Raw genomic sequence first — 20,935 nt, forward strand, 5'->3', positions numbered from 1 at the left:
TTCAAAAGACTCATTATGCCTCATAGAATATACGTTGGGGTGTTTGCTTTCCAAAATGGGGTCATTTAGTGGGCTTTTTCATTGTGCTGGTGCTCCAGGGCCTTCAAAAGTGTAATAGGTGGTTGAGAAATGAAAAGTGTATTTTATGCTCCGAGAACGCCTGGAGGTGCTACTTCAATGTTGGACCTCTGTATGTGGCCTGGCTGTAAAAAAGTCTCACACATGTGGTATCGCCATACTCAGGAGGAGTAGCAGAATGTATTTTGGGGGGTCATTTTTGCTATGTACATGCTATGTGTTGGAAATATCTTATAAATGGACAACTTTGTGTAAAAAAAATGCGTTTTCATTTTTTTTCCACATTTTCCGAAAGATTCTGGAAAAAAATGACATGTTCAAAAGACTCATTATGCCTCATAGATTATACGTTGGGGTGTTTGCTTTCCAAAATGGGGTCATTTAGTGGGCTTTTTCATTGTGCTGGTGCTCCAGGGCCTTCAAAAGTGTAATAGGTGGTTGAGAAATGAAAAGTGTATTTTATGCTCCGAGAACGCCTGGAGGTGCTACTTCAATGTTGGACTTCTGTATGTGGCCTGGCTGTAAAAAAGTCTCACACATGTGGTATCGCCATACTCAGGAGGAGTAGCAGAATGTATTTTGGGGTGTCATTTTTGCTATGTACATGCTATGTGTTGGAAATATCTTATAAATGGACAACTTTGTGTAAAAAAAATGCGTTTTCATTTTTTTTCCACATTTTCCGAAAGATTCTGGAAAAAAATGACATGTTCAAAAGACTCATTATGCCTCATAGATTATACGTTGGGGTGTTTGCTTTCCAAAATGGGGTCATTTAGTGGGCTTTTTCATTGTGCTGGTGCTCCAGGGCCTTCAAAAGTGTAATAGGTGGTTGAGAAATGAAAAGTGTATTTTATGCTCCGAGAACGCCTGGAGGTGCTACTTCAATGTTGGACTTCTGTATGTGGCCTGGCTGTAAAAAAGTCTCACACATGTGGTATCGCCATACTCAGGAGGAGTAGCAGAATGTATTTTGGGGTGTCATTTTTGCTATGTACATGCTATGTGTTGGAAATATCTTATAAATTGACAACTTTGTGTAAAAAAAATGCGTTTTCATTTTTTTTCCACATTTTCCGAAAGATTCCGGAAAAAAATGACATGTTCAAAAGACTCATTATGCCTCATAGATTATACGTTGGGGTGTTTGCTTTCCAAAATGGGGTCATTTAGTGGGCTTTTCCATTGTGCTGGTGCTCCAGGGCCTTCAAAAGTGTAATAGGTGGTTGAGAAATGAAAAGTGTATTTTATGCTCCGAGAACGCCTGGAGGTGCTACTTCAATGTTGGACCTCTGTATGTGGCCAGGCTGTAAAAAAGTCTCACACATGTGGTATCGCCATACTCAGGAGGAGTAGCAGAATGTGTTTTGGGGTGTAGTTGTAAGTATTCATATGCCATGTGAGAGAAATAACCTGTTGAATATGACAATTTTGTAAAAAAAAAAAAAAAAAATTAATTTTGCAAAGAATTGTGGGAAAAAATGACAACTTCAAAAAACTCACCATGCCTCTTATTAAATACCTTGGAATGTCTACTTTCCAAAAAGGGGTCATTTGGGGGTCATTTGTACTTTCCTGGCTTGTTAGGGTCTCAAGAAGTGAGATAGGCTGTCAGTACATTAGGTGTGATCAATTTTCAATGATTAGCACCATAACTTGTAGACTCTCTAACTTTCACGCAGACCAAATAATGTACACTTATTTGGGTTATTTTTACCAAAGATATGTAGAAGTATACATTTTGGCCAAAATTTATGAAGAAAAATTACTAATTTGCAAAATTTTATAACAGAAACTAAAAAAAAAACGTTTTTTTTTTAAATTTGCGGTCTTTTTTCATTTATAGCGCACAAAATAAAAAGCCCAGCGGTGAATAAATACCATCAAAAGAAAGCTCTATTTCTATGAAAAAAAGGACGAAAAATTTATATGGGTTGAGTGTTGCATGACCGCGCAATTGTCATTCAAAGTGTGAGAGCACTGAAAGCTAAAAATTGGTCTGGATGGGAAGGGGGTTTAAGTGCAAAGTAGGCAAGTGGTTAATGACCAGGCCATTTTTTGCAATTCGGCACTGCGTTACTTTAACTGACAATTGCGCGGTCGTGCAACGCTGTACCCAAAAAAATTGATGTCCTTTTTTTTCCCACAAATAGAGCTTTCTTTTGGTGGTATTTGATCACCTCTGCTATTTTTATATTTTGCGCTATAAACAAAAAAAGAGCCACAATTCTGGAAAAAAACCCCAATATTTTTCACTTTCTGCTATATAACATTTCCAATAAAAAAAAAAAAATCTAAATTTTTCATAATTTTAGGCATTCCCAATAAAAAAAAATTAAAAATCAAACTTTTTGATAATTTTAGGCCAATTTGTATTCTGCTACATATTTTTGGTAAAAAAAAAATCTCAATAAGAGTTTATTAATTGGTTTGCGCAAAAGTTATCGCATCTACAAACTAGGGGAAAGATTTATATCATTTCTATTTATTTATTTATTTTTACTAGTAATGGCGGCGATCAGCGATTTTTTGTGGGACTGCGACTGCTAAAAATATGCACTGTTACTGTACTTATAACACTGGCAGGGAAGGGGTTTATTACCAGGGGCGATTAAAGTGTTAAATGTGTCCCTAGGGGGTGTTTTCTAACTGTGTGGGGGATGGAATTATGGAATGAACACAGAGACCAGTGTTCCTAAATAGGAGGAAAACAGGATCCCTGTGTTCATTGCTGACAGAAAAGCGGTCTGCCGTGTTTACAACGGCCGACCACCATTCTGTCTCCACGGGAAAAGATTGCGGGTTAAGTGTGTCCCTAGGGGAGTGATTCTAACTGTGGGGGGCGCGTGGCTTGTGATGTAATCACAGACATACGATCCTATATAGCAGGATCACATAGCCTATGTGATTACTTTAGTGAGAATGACAGAAGGCTGTGTTTACATCAGCCGTCTGTCTTTCTCCCTCTCCTGCGGGAGATCACGAGTGGCTGGCGGCCATCGGAGTTTCCGGTCACACGTGCTGGCTCAGCAGGGAACGAGTGGGGGCGCGTGCTCACCCCCGACAGGCTCATGGGCGAGTGACGTAGTACTACGTCGCTTTGCCTGTAAGCGGCTAAGTGCCGCAGTAAATATACAGGAGTCAGCAAGTAGTTAAAGGTAACACAAAGACTGTCTCAACTATATATATTATTGAGGGTTCATCATACCCCACTTAAATTGTTTACTCTTGGACTCCGCCCAGACCCATTGTGTACGAGATGTAAGGGAGCTAATGGGGACCTGCTACATCTCCTTTGGCGGTGCCCAAAGTTGCACCGTTTTTGGATTTGCATAGTAAACACCATTAACAATACTTTTCAAGTAACCGTCTCTCTTGACCCTAAACCATGCTTACTGGGTATACTGGATGAGGTTATAATGGACATATATGTCAGAGAGACGGTGTCCAGAGCACTGCTCCAAGCTCAAAGTGGTTAGCCAACATGGGATTAACTTTGAGATATGAAGGCTTACTATATCTGCATAAAGGGCAGCCCGACCCGGTTCAATAAGATCTGGGGGGTGCTGGCTATCTACCCCTGGCTTGGCTCCATTGGACCTAATTCTTGATAGGCTATTGACTTAAAGTGGGAACTCAACCGCTCAGTGTGTCCTCACCCTTCAATTTAACCACTCCAGCTCCTGAAGATTTTCCCCCTTCATCACCAGGCCAGTTTTTGCGATACAGCACCGCATTGCTTTAACTGACAATTGCACAATCGCCCGACGCCGTACCGAAATAAAATTTATGTCTTTTTTTCCCCACAAATAGAGTTTTCTTTTAGTGGTATTAACATTTTTATTTTTTGCACTATAAACAAAAAAAAGACCCACAATATTGGAAAAAAAACCCAATATTTTTTACTTTCTGCTATAAAACATAACCCCCAAAAAATGTAAAAATATCTAATTTCTTCATTAATCTTTGGTAAAAAAAATCCCAATAAGTGTATACTGATTGGTTTGAACAAAAGTTTTAACTAGGGATCGACCGATTATTGGCAAAGCCGTTATATCGAGGGCCGATCTGCACTTTCCCGGATATATCGGAATCGGCCCCTGAGGTTACCGATATTGCCGCTATTTCGGGAACGTGCTGTACCGGAGTGATGCCTGCAGCTAGAGGCATCACCCCGGTATCGGCATCCATAGCCGATGGTCGGCTGTCATGTAATGACAACCGATGCAGCTGAGAAGCCACTTGCTGTCATTACAAGGAGCAGGAGGGGACGTCCCCCCCCTCCCGCCGCCTTCCGTGGCTCGCCCAGGTCTCCTGTCCCACTGGGCGAGCCACTGCAAAAAAACGGAAGTGATGTCATGAGTGACATCACTTCCTGGTACTGTCCGGTGCCAGATTAAAAAAAAATTACAGCATTCAAAACAGCCAAACTTGGCGTTTTGAATGCTTTTAAGTGCAGAGGAGGGGTTTGAGGTCTTTTAGACTCCCAGATCCCTCCATAAGAGTACCTGTGAAAAAAAAAAATTTAACATTTTTTTTTTAAAATGCACAAAAATATCGGTCAATATTGGCCGATACCGATATGCATTGGCAACAATAAACCGATATCGGTCGATCACTAGTTTTAACGTCTACAAACTATGGGATAGATTTATGGACCTTTTTTTTTTTTTTTTTTTTATTGTTTTTCTAGTAATGGTGGTGATCAGCAGTTTTTAGGGGGACAGCAACATTGCGGCGAACAAGTCCCACACTAAGTGACACTTTTTGGGGACCAGTGTCACCAATACAGTGAACAGTGCTAAAAAAAATGCACTGTCACTGTATAAAGGACACTGGCAGGTAAGGGGTTAACACCAGGGGCGATCAAGGGGTTAAGTATGCTCCTAGGGAGTGTGGGGGGAGTGGATGCACTGGACGAAATGAGAGATCTGTGTTTCAGCTTAGCTGAAACAAAAGATCTCTCTTTTACTCCCTTACAGAACAGCGGTCAGCCTTGTTTACACCGCCGTTGTACCTTTCCTCCGAGCGATCGGCGGCTCCCACTGTGTCCAATCAAAGCGGAAGCAGCGCTCTGGCGGCGTGGGCACGCGCCCCTAGATCGCATACACAAAATCAAGTACATGCACGTGATTTTGCGCAGCCGGGCCGCCCTGCCCCAGTATATATGGGGTGGGCGGTCCGGAAGCGGTTAAAGTACTGGGGAAGAGATATGATGAGAATGTCTTCCTAAACCATATCTAGGGATGCATACACTGTGAGATATAACAACTAATGACATCTCAGGTTCAATTTGTTTTATAAACCTGCTTTGGCTATGTGCAAAATCATTATTCTACTTAATATTCTGTGAATGTATTGTATAATATAATACTTTGGAATGTGCATTGCTTATTGTACTGTTAAAAGTTGTTAATAAACTTTATTCTGATTAAAAAAAAAAAATAGTTATTTAAAAAATCTAGGTTCACAGCATACACTTTCATTTTTGACATCAGCTTTGTAGTAACAATACAAACAATAGTTGTATTCCACAATCCAATATAAGCTTACGGTATTTGAAAAACATATTTTCGCGTTGTGATTGCTGCCTCTCTGTTGGCTGCCTCTTTTCACAACTTTCTGAATTCTCTGCATGCTTTGCAGCTTCTCCTAAATTAATAAGGACTACATATCCCATGGTACCATGTGGTGATTCCTGTATTGACTCCGCCTCCTGAAGCTCTTCCTCTTAGCACCTCTGTAGTTTAGAAGGCAGGCTCTGTGAAGTGTGTGACATGGCAGCGGCTTCTCACAGAGCATATTGACGGCTTTACAGAGTAAGTTTAGAAACTTTAAGATTGTTTGGATTATTAGGAGTAGGCTAAAAATCATTGAAATACAGAAGAGGATGCTATTAAATAACATAGAGCAGCCAGATGTTTGATTGCTTTTGCCGCCACTCAAAGTAGAGGTGAAAGTACATTCCTGTGTCCCAGAACATGGGGTGCAGGCTTCTCCTAATACCAATCCAGGGGGTTAGTAAATCTAAAGAGGGAAGGATCACCACTACTCCCTGCCTCAGCCTACACGTCTCTACTAAACCCCACACCTAGGATGGGTGTGGAGTTTGATGGAGACATGTAGGCTGAGGCCTCTCTATATTGTTTATTCACCTGGGCTGGTCAGGAGTAGCGGCGATCCATCCCTCTTAAAGAGGTTGTAAACCCATAAAAAAATGTATTTATTTTTTTCAACCTGAAAGAGAAACACATAATGAGCTAGTATGCATCACATACTAGCTCATTATGAAATACTTACCTTAGAACGAGCCCCCGCCGTGCCGCCTGCTTACCTGTATGACGGGCGACATGTTCAGTCGCCCGTCTTCCGAGATCGCGGCATCCGGCCATCTGATTGGCCGGAGCCGCGGTGACGTCATGGGGCTCTGAAGGAACGGCACCAGCAGCCGTTCCTTCAGAGTGCATGCACCAGTGATGTCACTGGCTGCATTTAAGGTAAATATCTCCTAAACGGTACATGTTTAGGAGATATTTACAGTACCTATAGGTAAGCCTTATCATAGGCTTACCTATAGGTAAAAGTTGCAGAAGAGTGTTTACTTCCTCTTTAACATAGAGCAGCCAGAGTTAAACTCCCCTCCATCCACTAGGGGGTGAACCGAGGATGTGGATTGCTAGAGACTTTGGAAAGTAGTGAGTGTAGGCAAGTGCAGTCTATTTTCTCCACTACAGGTGGTGCTCATCCGCAGTGGCACTTCAGAGGGAGAATATGGTTCCTCTATGGTTTCCTGGGGCAGCGATCTGGTTATGTGCTGACTGCCTATGTGACTCTGGCAGCCATCTTGGGTCAGGCAGAGTCTATTTAAGACCCTGGCTTCTGAGTTGGGTGCACATTTAGCGTGTGGGTAGTGTAGGGACAAGTAACCCGTCTGTCAGGGACAATAATAGTGGCAGGGAAAGGTTCCAGATGAGGAGGGAAAGAATAGGGATCCTCCGCTTTTCTTTGAAATCTTCCAGCTTCGGCTCAGACTGGCCAGGCTGCATTCTGCCCCTCAAGACAGATGCTGTCAGTTTGGCTGAGATCTGCTCTGCTACGATCTGCTGTTTACCCATGAGTGTTCCCGGGTGGGCTGCCTTCCACCAGGCTTGTTGTAAATTGTTGTATTCTGACTACAATACAAGTTCTTTCTGTTTGCAATTGCAACTAGACTGTGAGTGAGTTACTGCTGCTGCACCACGCTGCACTCTTCCACACTTGGTGGCAGTTGCCAGGATATATCACTTCTCGCAGCGGGTGCAGCAGGAGGAACAGCCACCATCAAGGCACGACTAGGATCGGTCCTGGCCCTGGTGCCTTAGTTGAATGGCTCGGGCATGCCCTTGGTGCAATAGAGGCTACAGAGTACCTTGCACATGTACCAAGTTCCCACCCGTCTGGCCCTAGAGCTAATCATTAACACCTTGGAGGATGATGCCTGACAAGCGGTGGTGACTCTGCCGGATGAGGACCAGGCCACATTGGAGCAAATTGCGACATGCCTGGAGGGCCTGTTCATGGAGAAAATGGGATGGACCTGAAGCCCAGGTGCAGATGACGAGAGTTTTACGCACTTTGCAGTGGCACTCCAGCACCTCTGGAAACAGCTGGAAAAGGATTCATGTGGCTCTGCATAAAATGAAGACTTAGGCCACATACTAAGGGGTCAGTTTGTGGCAGGACTGAAGGCAGGTCCAGCCAGGAGGGCCCTGCAGGAGGGAATCAGAATACAACCCACCATCTCTTTCCATGACATTGTAGTAGACGCGGTTGCACCAGAACAAGAAGATGCGGAGGCAACTGTGGCAGTTACTATTAAGTATGTTCAACTGCATATGAAATAAGAGGCCTTGGCTCCCTTACCTCTGTCCGCTATACAGACAGCACTAAGAGAACTTGCCTTAGATGTGGCTTCCCTGAAACAGCTGTTGTCTGCACTCAAATGGGATTTGACTCCACCTTTTAATGGTTAAAACCCGCATGTAAAATATTAACTGTGGCATGCCTGAAATTAAAAGCACATCACTTTCTGGGGCAAAGGGATGACTCCTGGGACCAGCAACACAAAGTCCTAGGACTAGAGGTACCATGCCTAACTGACACAGGGTCTAAAGTCACAGTCATGGAATATGAATTCTATGTCCATCGGTTTGAGACACAAGACCAACTGGACCCCACCTGGATATCCTTTAAGGCAGCCAATCACTTGCCCATCCTGGTGAATAACACCTAGGGGAAAATTCAGATTGAGGCCCAAGTGGTGGATCAGGTAGTAGTGGTGTTGACTCATGGTCAAGTCAGTTCTTCCATACCCTTTGTTTTGGGCATGAAAAAGCAAAAAAGACTTAGACTTGCCCTGATTGCTGGCCAAGTTTTAGCATTCTGGCAGATGGGCACAGGGCTGCGGTCTATGAGCTGCGTGGCTCAATATCACCTCAATATCACAGCCTGCTCACATCATATGAGGCTCACCAGAGGGCGGCCAGGATGCAACCAAAACAGGACCACCCAATACATATAGGGGATGTTGCATCAATCTGGGAGCGGTACCACAACATTCCCCCAGCCCTGCCAGGAGGTCTTGATTAGCAAGGACTTGATCAGCAACATGCTACAAAGGGTAATCCACAGGAGTCGCAGTCCCTGGGCTGCTCCCGTGGTTTTGCTGAGGAAGAGAGATGGAAGTCTGCAATTCTGTTTGGACTATCACAAGTTGAATGCTTGTATTCACCGAGTGGAAGAATCACTATTGGCAATGGGGCAGGTCAAGTACTTCGACTTGGCGAGCGGCTACTGACAAGTAAGGGATCTGCCTTTATTATGCCCTTGGACTGTTTGAGTCTAATTGCATACCCTTCTGGCTGAGCAATGCCCCCAGTACTTCTCAACACTTAATGGAAAGATGCTTGGGAGGCTTTTATTTTGAGATGTTGTTAGTCTGTCTGCATGATATCATCCTTGTAACGAAACGGACGCACACTGCGCTTGTGTGCTTCCATCAGAATAACGCTTCCTTCAGTCTTGAACATAGATATCAGATATTCTAGCCGCCCCCATACAAAACTAGCTGAGAATAGCTTGTATAAGATCTGGAACATTTATTGAACAGACTCACAATATATACCACACACAGGTCAGGTGAGCCTGATTACATTATCATATGCAGATGAAATTGTATACAGAAATATAATTAACCTGAGCTATTTACCTAGCCATCTGAACGGAAACAATAGGTGAGGTAATTAACAATTAACAATGGGACAGACATGCTTAGCAGAAAACACATAACACCTCAATACACAGACAATAGCAGGAGACCACCAGTAACAGACTGTTCATGTCAAACATTGAAGAACATGGAACAGAGGCCAATGTGACCAGCTCTTTCAATGAACATGTTTAGAAGCAAACAGACATAGAATAGTCTTCATATGTTTGAGAGATATTGTGGATAAATATTACTGTACCATTTGAAGTAATCCAAACCATATTCTCAGTGTATTAAGTAGCTGTCCACCACTTTCTTGGTCACCTTGTTCCCCTCATAGACACAGGGTGACTTACACATAAGAGGGGCTGGCAGAGGTGGAAAATGGGTTTCCAGAGCTCTCAAAGGTAAGCTGGGTTCCACGGGCCCCCCAACCAAAGTGAATCGCGTCACATCTCTCCCCTTTCGGAAGGAGACTAACACAGGAGGAGACCCCAGATAGGTGGACTTTGAAGTTAGTCTGTAGTTCCAGTCCCTAAATGCCTGTACCCACACAGGACCCCAAACAAATAGTCCCGAACAGAGCATTACTCACCCAGCCAACCTGTGCCTCTCTCGTAGAACATACCCGTCGCGGTGGAGAAGCGTGCACTGGCCATTCTCCCTTCAGTCCTTTCAGCCCTGGAGAGAACACAGGGTGGCAGGGCTCACTTTGTCAGGCTGTTGGGGATTTGGGCTGACTGCCAAGCATCCCTGGGGTATACAAGTGGAGACTGTAGTCCCATTCATTTTCTCAGGAAATCCATCTTTTGTTAGTTGAGGACATCGGCCAGCAGCACTCTGCTCTGTTGCCAGCTCTTCTGCTGGGTTGGTGTCATCATTCTGGGGAACTGTCTGCTGCTGGGAAGGGGACTTGGCTGCTCCATCTTCCTTAACCTCATCTGGCTGTTGGCACAACCTTTCTCTGGTACAGTCTCCAAGGTGCACAGATCCTGGCTGGGGAGGGAAAACAGTTTCCTCTGCTCTGACTGACTGTTGGGAAGGGAGGACGACAACCTCCTCTCCTTTCTCCCCCTGGATCCTGATCTGCTGCTGGGGAGTGACCGCCACATTCTCACCCTGGGCCTCCGGAACTGCCGCAGCTGTGCGGCAGAGCTCAGTGATATTTGGCCCTGATGCCAGCTCTTCTGCTGGATGCTCACCAGGTTGTTCTTTCTCAGCAGAAAAGTCTATTAAATCCCAAGTCTCTGGAATTGCTGAAAGTTCAGGGTACGGCTGGTGGCACTTCGGTCCAGTGCCAACACTTTGGCGGGTGATTTATCATCCATATCATCCTCTGATGAAAAGTCAATTAAATCTGTGATCCGTGGCTTGGGAATGAGGATAGCTTCCTCTTCTCCTGTACCTTTATCCAGCTGCTGGACAGACGCATTCCTCCATCCAAGCTCTTCCTGTGCAGAAACAGGTTCATCAAGGTCATCCAACACTTGCTTCATCTGCCATAAGAGCTCTGCTTCCATAGCTGCGGGTGCAGGTGAGCAAAGCACACTGTTACTGTGCCACATTATCGACTCTTCAACCAGGATTTCCAGACTGTCAGCTGGTACTTCTGGATATTCCCAGGCAAGGGGAGCCCAGCCCTGGCGCTGAGCAGAGTCTAGCAGCCGTCTGTAGTAGGGATGATCAAACTTTTGAAAAGTTTGGTTCGACCAGAACACCCGAACTTCCCGAAAGTTCGGGTCCGGATTCCAGAACCCCATTGAAATCAATGGGACCCGAACTTCGGTAAACAAAAAACACCATTTTGAATCCCTAAAACCCAATAAATGCCCCTAAAAAGTGCCTAGGGTTCTGGGTCATGCCCCAGGGACTATTAATCACACAAAAAAAGTTCTTAAAAATTGTCGTTTTTGATAGAGAGCCAATTATTGAAAAAATTATTGAAAAAAAAAAAAAAAGAGATTTCTTTGGATTTAGTGTCTGGGGGGTCTAAAAAGTGTACCTGTGAAGTTTCAGCTCTGTAGCATGTCCAGAACCAGGAAAAAAAAACTGATTATTTTTCTTAGAATTTTTATTAGCGCAGGGATGTGGCTCCGCTCCTATCACACCTATATGTGTGTATGTGTATATATACATATATGTGTGTGTGTATATATACACCTACACAGAAGTTCAGATGTTATGCCTGCCTCCAAAGACGCCCAAAAAATGCCCAATAAACGCTTGCAACAACACACCTGGGTGTTTTTGTTGCAGGCGTTTATTGGGCATTTTTTGGGCGTCTTTAAAGGCAGGCATAACATCTGAACTTCTGTATAGGGGTGTATATATACACACACACATATATGTATATATACACATACACACATATTGGTGTGAAAGTAGCGGAACCCCATCCATGCCCTAATTAAATTATTTGCAGGGATGTGGCTCCGCTCCTATTACACCTATATGTGTATGTGTATTGTGGGGGAGTAGCTCTTGTAAGCAGGATTTGCGGGTGCAGCACAGACGGTTCTTAGAGTAAATCAGGAGTGTTTTATTCACATTTCAGGAACACAAAAGTAACAGTCCTTTTTGGTGTTAATTCACACCCAACAAAAAGGAAAACGACAGTCTTTGAGGCAGGTTTAAACACCGCAACAAGTCCATTCACCTGTGTCTCTTTGGTGCTGCTCACACACAGTAATAGATCGGTTCACCTGTTTGTAGCCTTTCTGGCCTCAGCACCGACTTCTCCAGCCTTCTGGTGTGTGGAGATCATCATCCCCCACCTGTTAGGCTGTCTGCCTTATAAACCTCAGGCAAGACCCGGCCTGGAGCGTGGGGAGCAGCCACCTACCCATACCTTAACTGCTCCCAATAAGAGCCGGCCCAGATTCGCCTTTGCAGCCACACTAAAAATAAAAAAGTGTCAAGCAGCACTAGCTGCTGCTGACACAGAATTACCGGCTCTTATCACATCGAGGCCAGGAACCACGGTGACACGTATCTTCCGTCGATCACGGATCCATGTGCCCTGCCACAGTATATATACATATATGTGTGTGTGTGTGTATATATACCCCTATACAGAAGTTCAGATGTTATGCCTGCCTCCAAAGATGCCCAAAAACTGCCCAATAAATGCCTGCAACAACACACCTGGGCGTTTTTGGTGCAGGCGTTTATTGGGCATTTTTTGGGCGTCTTTGGAGGCAGGCATGACATTTGAACATCTGTATAGGGGTATATGTACACACACACACATATATGTATATATACACATACACACATATAGGTGTAATAGGAGCGGAGCCACATCCCTGCAAATAATTTCATTAGCGCATGGATGGGGTTCTGCTACTTTCACACCTATATGTGTGTATGTGTATATATACATATATGTGTGTGTGTATATATACCCCTACACGGTCACCCTGACACTTAACACTTTCCCTACAGAAACTAGATTATTGAATCTAACTATAGTGGTATATAGTACCCTAACTACACTAGATATCCCTTTCCTCACACTAATAATTGCTAAATGACACTTTTGCAGCAGGAGTAACAGAACTGCTTCCACTCTCTTCCACAGCCCCTGTATTACAGTGCTAGAGATTTGGCGGGGCTATCTTATATACTGGGGGGCGTATTCACTACTGATTGGCCTCTGGACCCCCTAGTCACTCCAATCACATTTCTAGCATCCTCCTGCCCCCTCAATTGGTTTAACTGATGTTTCTGGTCCAATCACGGGCTTTTAAAGCCCAGTTCCTGTCCAATTGCATTTTGGTCGGTTCTGGTTGCCGAATTCCAAACTTTTTCCGCAAAAAGTTCGGAATTTGGCCGAATATCGAACAGTCAGTGTTCGGGTCGAACCGATGGTCGACCCGAACCGTTCGATCATCCCTAGTCTGTAGGCAATCTCCAGCTACCATTCCTGAACAGCCAGAAAATCCATATCTTCCAGTGCCCACAACACTTCCGAGATGTTTAGGATCTCTTCTCTGTAATCCATAATTTCCTCTAACCGCCACTCCAGATCACTCCCAAAGTTAGGGTCCCCTGACAGCTTCCCATACAACAGTCCCAGGCCGCCGTAGCCAAAGCCTTCCATTGGGCTGTCATCCCCTATCCAAGGGCATGCTTGGAATACATGCCACTGGAGGACTCTATAGCTCTCTTCCAAACCAGCCTGCTTAACTCCGCTGTCTGCTCCTTGTGCGGTTTATCTCTCACAAACAGCACCCACAATCCATACTGCGACCAAGACCTTTCCTTGTTGGAGGGGAGGATTTTTCCCTGGTGACGCTGCTCAAGGTCTTGTGTTTCCTTCCAGAGTTCCAAGTGGATTGAATCATACCATCCTAGCCGGACCTGCTCTGACACTGGTCCCCTGTGCTGTATCCGCATCTCTCGCAACCTCCTTCCGAATTCCTCTTCCATGGCAGCTGGTATCTGTACCTCTCCTCTTTTGCTATGCGGACCTTGAATCCCAGTGGAGGTTTGGATGTACTAGACTGCAGGAAGCATCCCAATCTAAGGGAACTGATGCACACTGCACTTGTGTGCTTCCATCAGGATACCTTCAGCCTTGAACATAGATATCAGATATTCTAGCTGCCCCCATACAAAATTAGCAGAGAATAGCTTGTATAAGATCTGGAACATTTATTGAACAGACTAATACACAATATATACCACACACAGGTCAGGTGAGCCTGATTACATTATCATATGCAGATGAAATTGTATACAGAGATATAATTAACCTGAGCTATTTACCTAGCCACCTGGACAGAAACAATAGGTGAGTTAATTAACAATTAACAATGGGACAGACATGCTTAGCAGAAACACATAACACCTCAATACACATACAATAGCAGGAGACCACCAGTAACAGACTGTTCGTCTCTTTTATTGAAGAACATGGAACAGAGGCCAATGTGACCAGCTCTTTAAATGAACAAGTTCAGAATCAAACAGACCAGGAATAGTCTTCATATATTTCTTGAGAGATATTGTGGATAAAATTTACTGTCCCATTTGAAGTAATCCAAACCATATTCTCAGTGTCCATTAAGTACCTCTCCATCATTTTCTTGGTCACCCTGTGCCCCTAAAAGACACAGGGCGACTTACACATAAGAGGGGCCAGGGAGATCTGGAAACTGGGTTTCCAGAGCTCTCAAAGATAAGCTGGGTTCCATGGGGCCTCCAATCAAGGTGACTCCTGTCACAATAATTTTCTCCAAAACCTTTTAGGACCATGTCCAACACCTGGACAGGGTGTTGGTAAAAGATACCAAGAATGAGAGAGGCATATCATTTTTTTTTTCCAGGTGGGGCTTTGACAGGTACCTGCTCTCACTTCCACTCAGATCTACTAGGTGATCCGAGCAGAACTTCTCCTCCCCCTCCCTCCCTGCAGTCTTCTGGGACAGGTCACAGAGGACCGTGGGACCATTCGCAAAGTGCAGTGCGGCTCATGCATGCGCAGTGGGCAGCTGACTGTGAAGCCAAAAGCAGCATAACCAGCTGTCCACAGTTAGGATATTGGAGCTGGGAACCCGCAGGCTAGTAAAGAACTAGCCCAGGTAAAGATGGCACTAGAAACCTGGACAAGTAAGTGCCCTGTTTTTAAAAGTCTGGAGCTACAGGATTTGTAGCTGCTGCCTTTTATTTTTACTTTTTTCTGAGTGAAGATCCACTTCAAAAGGTAACTCCACTTTGGTGAAGAAAAAAATAGCAAATAAAGAAAAAATAATATAGCTTATACTGGTGCAACACAAGTCATATTGTAATCGAATGTTATTAAAAATTACCTTTCCTTTTCAATCTGCAGCGGCTGTAATTTTCTGAAAATGCAATGCAATATGGCTACCTGGAGTTGCTCTGTACACAGAATGTATACAGAACATCCCCCGGAATCATAATTTCTTGCTTGTGTGAATGGCTCACTGATTTTCCAAGAAGTCTGCACCAAGATACAAGTCAGATTTCTGGCATCCCCTGCAACAAAAATTTCATTTTTTGGTGAGATACTCTCAATAGGAACACCCCTAAAGAGATGCAGGCCCAGCAGATTTCCTCATTAGTGCTCTGCAGGTTCACAGCTAATTGATAATTATAAAACCACTGTAACAGAACGGTGACCCACACTGTGCTTGTGGGCTTCCGTCAGAATACTGCTACCTTCAGTCTTGAACATAGATATAAAATATTCTAGCTGCCCCCATACAAAACTAGCCGAGAATAGCTTGTATAGAATTTGGAACCTTTATTGAACAAACTCACACCGAATATATACCAAACAGGAGGACATCCCCCTCCTGATCAGATTACCCCACCAGGTCAGGAGCCTGATTACATTATCATATGCAGATGAAATTGTGTACAGAAATATAATTAACCTGAACTAATTATCTAGCCATCCAGACAGAAACAACATGTGAGTTAATTAACAATTAACAATTGAACAGACAGGCTTAACAGAAAACACATCACACCTTTATGCACAGACAATAGCAGGAGACCGCCAGCACCAGACTGTCTGTCTCTGACATTGAAGAACATGGAACAGAGTCCAATGAGCTTAGCTCTTTCAATGAACATGTTCATAATCAAACGGGACAGGAATAGTCTTAATATATTTCTTGAGATATATGGCTGATAAATATTACTGTCCCATTTGAAATAATCCAAACCATATTCTCAGTGCCCATTAAGTACCTGTCAATCATTTCCTTTGTCACCCTGTGTCCCTAATAGACACAGGGTGACTTACACATAAGAGGGGCCTAGGGGTAGAGATGTATAGAACTGTTCGCCGGCGAACAGTTCCCGGCGAACTTAGCATGTTCGCGTTCGCCGCTGCCGGCGAACATATGCGATGTTCGGTCCGCCCCCCATAAGACATCATTGAGGCAAACTTTGACCCTGAACTTTACAGTCAGCAGACACATTTCCAGCCAATCAGCGTACCTCCCTCCCACACCCTCCCACCTCCTATAAATAAGCAAGGGCAGCATCCATCTTAGATCATTCTGAAGCAGTGTGTGTAGTGAGAGTAGGGAGAGCTGCTGCTGCTGCTGCTGCTGTTAAGCTAGGGACAGTTAGTCAGTGTTCCTGGTCTTGCAGTGTTCTTGGTCCACTACTGCTGTAATATCAGCACCCCAAAAAGCCCTTCTAAGGGCTGGTATTTGTGGTTTTTTTTTTTTATATATATATATATATATATATATATACCTAGCGTCCCCAAAAGCCCTTTTAAGGGCTGGTAATTGAGTTGTTTCTTCATATATATATATATCTATATCTATCTAGTGTCCCCAAAAGCCCTTTTAAGGGCTGGTAATTGAGGATTTTTTTATTTATATATATATACATATATATATATATATATATATATAGTGTCCCCAAAAGCCCTTTTAAGGGCTGGTAAGGTAATAGATTTTTTTCTTTATATATATATATATATATATATATCTATTGTACACTGCAGTTGCCTGCCCGCTGTGTGTGAGAGGCCACAGACCTACCACAGACTGTACTGTGTGCACACCACACTCATTTCGGGTGGCACAGGCACAGTACCTGGCATTTTAAAAAATATTTTTTTTTCCTCTGTCATAATTGCAGTGAGTGCTGTGTCAGGTCCACAGAGTGCACTGTACCCACTGCAGTGCACTGCCCACCACTGATATATATACGTTGGCACAGCATCTTGTTGCAATAAATTGAAAAAAAAAAATATTTTTTATTATTGCAGTTGCCTGGGCTGCCAGTGACTGTCAGGTCCACAGAGTGTACTGTGCCCACTGCAGTGCCACTGTTTGCCCACCCACCACTGATATATAAGGTGGCACAGCAGCTTGCAAAGTAAAAAAAATATATATATTTTTTTAAATTGCAGTTGCCTGGGTGCCAGTGACTGCTGTCAGGTCCACAGAGAGTGTACTGTGCCACTGCCCACCCACCACTGATATATAAGGTGGCACAGCAGCTTGCAAAGTAAAAAAAAATATATATATTTTTTAAATTGCAGTTGCCTGGGTGCCAGTGACTGCTGTCAGGTCCACAGAGAGTGTACTGTGCCACTGCCCACCCACCACTGATATATAAGGTGGCACAGCAGCTTGCAAAGTAAAAAAAATATATATATTTTTTTAAATTGCAGTTGCCTGGGTGCCAGTGACTGCTGTCAGGTCCACAGAGAGTGTACTGTGCCACTGCCCACCCACCACTGATATATAAGGTGGCACAGCAGCTTGCAAAGTAAAAAAAAATATATATTTTTTTAAATTGCAGTTGCCTGGGTGCCAGTGACTGCTGTCAGGTCCACAGAGAGTGTACTGTGCCACTGCCCACCCACCACTGATATATAAAGTGGCACAGCAGCTTGCAAAGTAAAAAAATATATATATATTTTTTAAATTGCAGTTGCCTGGGTGCCAGTGACTGCTGTCAGGTCCACAGAGAGTGTACTGTGCCACTGCCCACCCACCACTGATATATAAAGTGGCACAGCAGCTTGCAAAGTAAAAAAAATATATATATATTTTCTAAATTGCAGTTGCCTGGGTGCCAGTGACTGCTGCCAGGTCCACAGAGAGTGTACTGTGCCACTGCCCACCCACCACTGATATATATGCCTGCAAGAGAAAAAGCCAGCCGCAGAGAAGCCGTATTCCTGAAAATATAAGAAAAATGCTTTTTTTTAGGGGTTCTGGACATGCTACAGAGCTGAAACTTGACAGGTACACTTTTTAGACCCCCCAGACACTAAATACAAAAAATGACATGCCTGCCTAAAAAAATGCCCGATAAATGCCTGCAAGAGAAAAAGACAGCCGCAGAGAAGCCGTATTCCTGAAAATATAAGAAAAATGCTGTTTTTTAGGGGTTCTGGACATGCTACAGAGCTGAAACTTGACAGGTACACTTTTTAGACCCCCCAGACACTAAATACAAAAAATGACATGCCTGCCTAAAAAAATGGCCGATAAATGCCTGCAAGAGAAAAAGACAGCCGCAGAGAAGCCGTATTCCTGAAAATATAAGAAAAATGCTGTTTTTTAGGGGTTCTGGACATGCTACAGAGCTGAAACTTGACAGGTACACTTTTTAGACCCCCCAGACACTAAATACAAAAAATGACATGCCTGCCTAAAAAAATGCCCGATAAATGCCTGCAAGAGAAAAAGACAGCCGCAGAGAAGCCGTATTCCTGAAAATATAAGAAAAATGCTGTTTTTTAGGGGTTCTGGACATGCTACAGAGCTGAAACTTGACAGGTACACTTTTTAGACCCCCCAGACACTAAATACAAAAAATGACATGCCTGCCTAAAAAAATGCCCGATAAATGCCTGCAAGAGAAAAAGCCAGCCGCAGAGAAGCCGTATTCCTGAAAATATAAGAAAAATGCTTTTTTTTAGGGGTTCTGGACATGCTACAGAGCTGAAACTTGACAGGTACACTTTTTAGACCCCCCAGACACTAAATACAAAAAATGACATGCCTGCCTAAAAAAATGCCCGATAAATGCCTGCAAGAGAAAAAGACAGCCGCAGAGAAGCCGTATTACTGAAAATATAAGAAAAATGCTGTTTTTTAGGGGTTCTGGACATGCTACAGAGCTGAAACTTGACAGGTACACTTTTTAGACCCCCCAGACACTAAATACAAAAAATGACATGCCTGCCTAAAAAAATGCCCGCTAAATGCCTGCAAGAGAAAAAGCCAGCCGCAGAGAAGCCATATTCCTGAAAATATAAGAAAAATGCTGTTTTTTAGGGGTTCTGGACATGCTACAGAGCTGAAAATTGACAGGTACACTTTTTAGACCCTCCAGACACTAAATACAAAAAATGACATGCCTGCCTAAAAAAATGCCCGATAAATGCCTGCAAGAGTAAAAGACAGCCGCAGAGAAGCCGTATTACTGAAAATATAAGAAAAATGCTGTTTTTTAGGGGTTCTGGACATGCTACAGAGCTGAAACTTGACAGGTACACTTTTTAGACCCCCCAGACACTAAATACAAAAAATGACATGCCTGCCTAAAAAAATGCCCGCTAAATGCCTGCAAGAGAAAAAGCCAGCCGCAGAGAAGCCATATTCCTGAAAATATAAGAAAAATGCTGTTTTTTAGGGGTTCTGGACATGCTACAGAGCTGAAAATTGACAGGTACACTTTTTAGACCCCCCAGACACTAAATACAAAAAATGACATGCCTGCCTAAAAAATGCCCGCTAAATGCCTGCAAGAGAAAAAGCCAGCCGCAGAGAAGGCGTATTCCTGAAAATATAAGAAAAATGCTGTTTTTTAGGGGTTCTGGACATGCTACAGAGCTGAAAATTGACAGGTACACTTTTTAGACCCCCCAGACACTAAATACAAAAAATGACATGCCTGCCTAAAAAAATGCCCGATAAATGCCTGCAAGAGAAAAAGCCAGCCGCAGAGAAGCCATATTCCTGAAAATATAAGAAAAATGCTGTTTTTTAGGGGTTCTGGACATGCTACAGAGCTGAAACTTCACAGGTACACTTTTTAGACCCCCCAGATGCTAAATCCAAAGAAATTTTTTATTTTTATTTTTTTTTAATTTTTCCAATAATTGGCTCTCTATCAAAAAATTATAATTTTTAAGAACTTTTTTTTGCGTGATCCCTCTCCGGCATGCCACAGTCCAGGTGTTAGTCCCCTTGAAACAACTTTTCCATCACTATTGTGGCCAGAAAGAGTCCCTGTGTGTTTTAAAATTCGCCTGCCTATTGAAGTCTATGGCGGTTCGCCCGGTTCGCCGGTTCGCGAACATTTGCCGATGTTCGCGTTCGCCGTTCGCGAACGGCAAATTTTAGGTTCGCGACATCACTACCTAGGGGGCTGAGAGAGGGATTTCCCGACCTCTCTAAGGTAAGCTGTGTTCCATGGGCCCCCCAACCAAAGTGACTCCCATCACCACAACTCCCATTAGACTAATTTTCCCACAGGTGCTCAGAGGAACACAGAGGGATTTCTTCAGAATAACAAAAGGTAGGAATCTGCAACAAAGGTTGTTATAATCCTTACAATGTACATAGATCACCCAGAGGGGGAATGTTTTTTTTCTCAACAGAAGTTGAGTTACTCTTTAAGTATTGTGACAATTCTTTTTTTTTTAACAAGTGCAGGGCAGCAAATAATAATAAGTTCTGCAGCATAATATGCCATATCTATAGAGAAATGAGAAATAATACGATAATTATGGCACTGATTTAGTACATGCCTCTCTGCTACAGAAAATCATCTGATTTATAGTAGCAGTTGGCTTTCCTGGTTTATATTTAAATTTAAATGATCAACTTTCCTGTGAACCATTGCTCCTGCTGCTTTCACTTTATCCAATTTATGGTGGTGGGTGAGACCAGAGCGCTGGGTAAACAGCCTGGAGACAGTTCAGCTTTTTCTGTACACTTTGTACTATAGGTCATGAATAGGTAACATCTCCTCGCTGTATTCTTTGGCAACCTGCACACAAATCTGCCTCGATAACTGAAAACAGCAATAGAAGAGGAAACATCAATAGAGGGTTCATGGATAGGACAGAGAAGTGTGCATGAGTACTAACCATGG

This window comes from Pelophylax lessonae (assembly GCF_965119305.1).
Source record: "Pelophylax lessonae genome assembly, chromosome: 3".
Taxonomy (NCBI): Eukaryota; Metazoa; Chordata; class Amphibia; order Anura; family Ranidae; genus Pelophylax; species Pelophylax lessonae.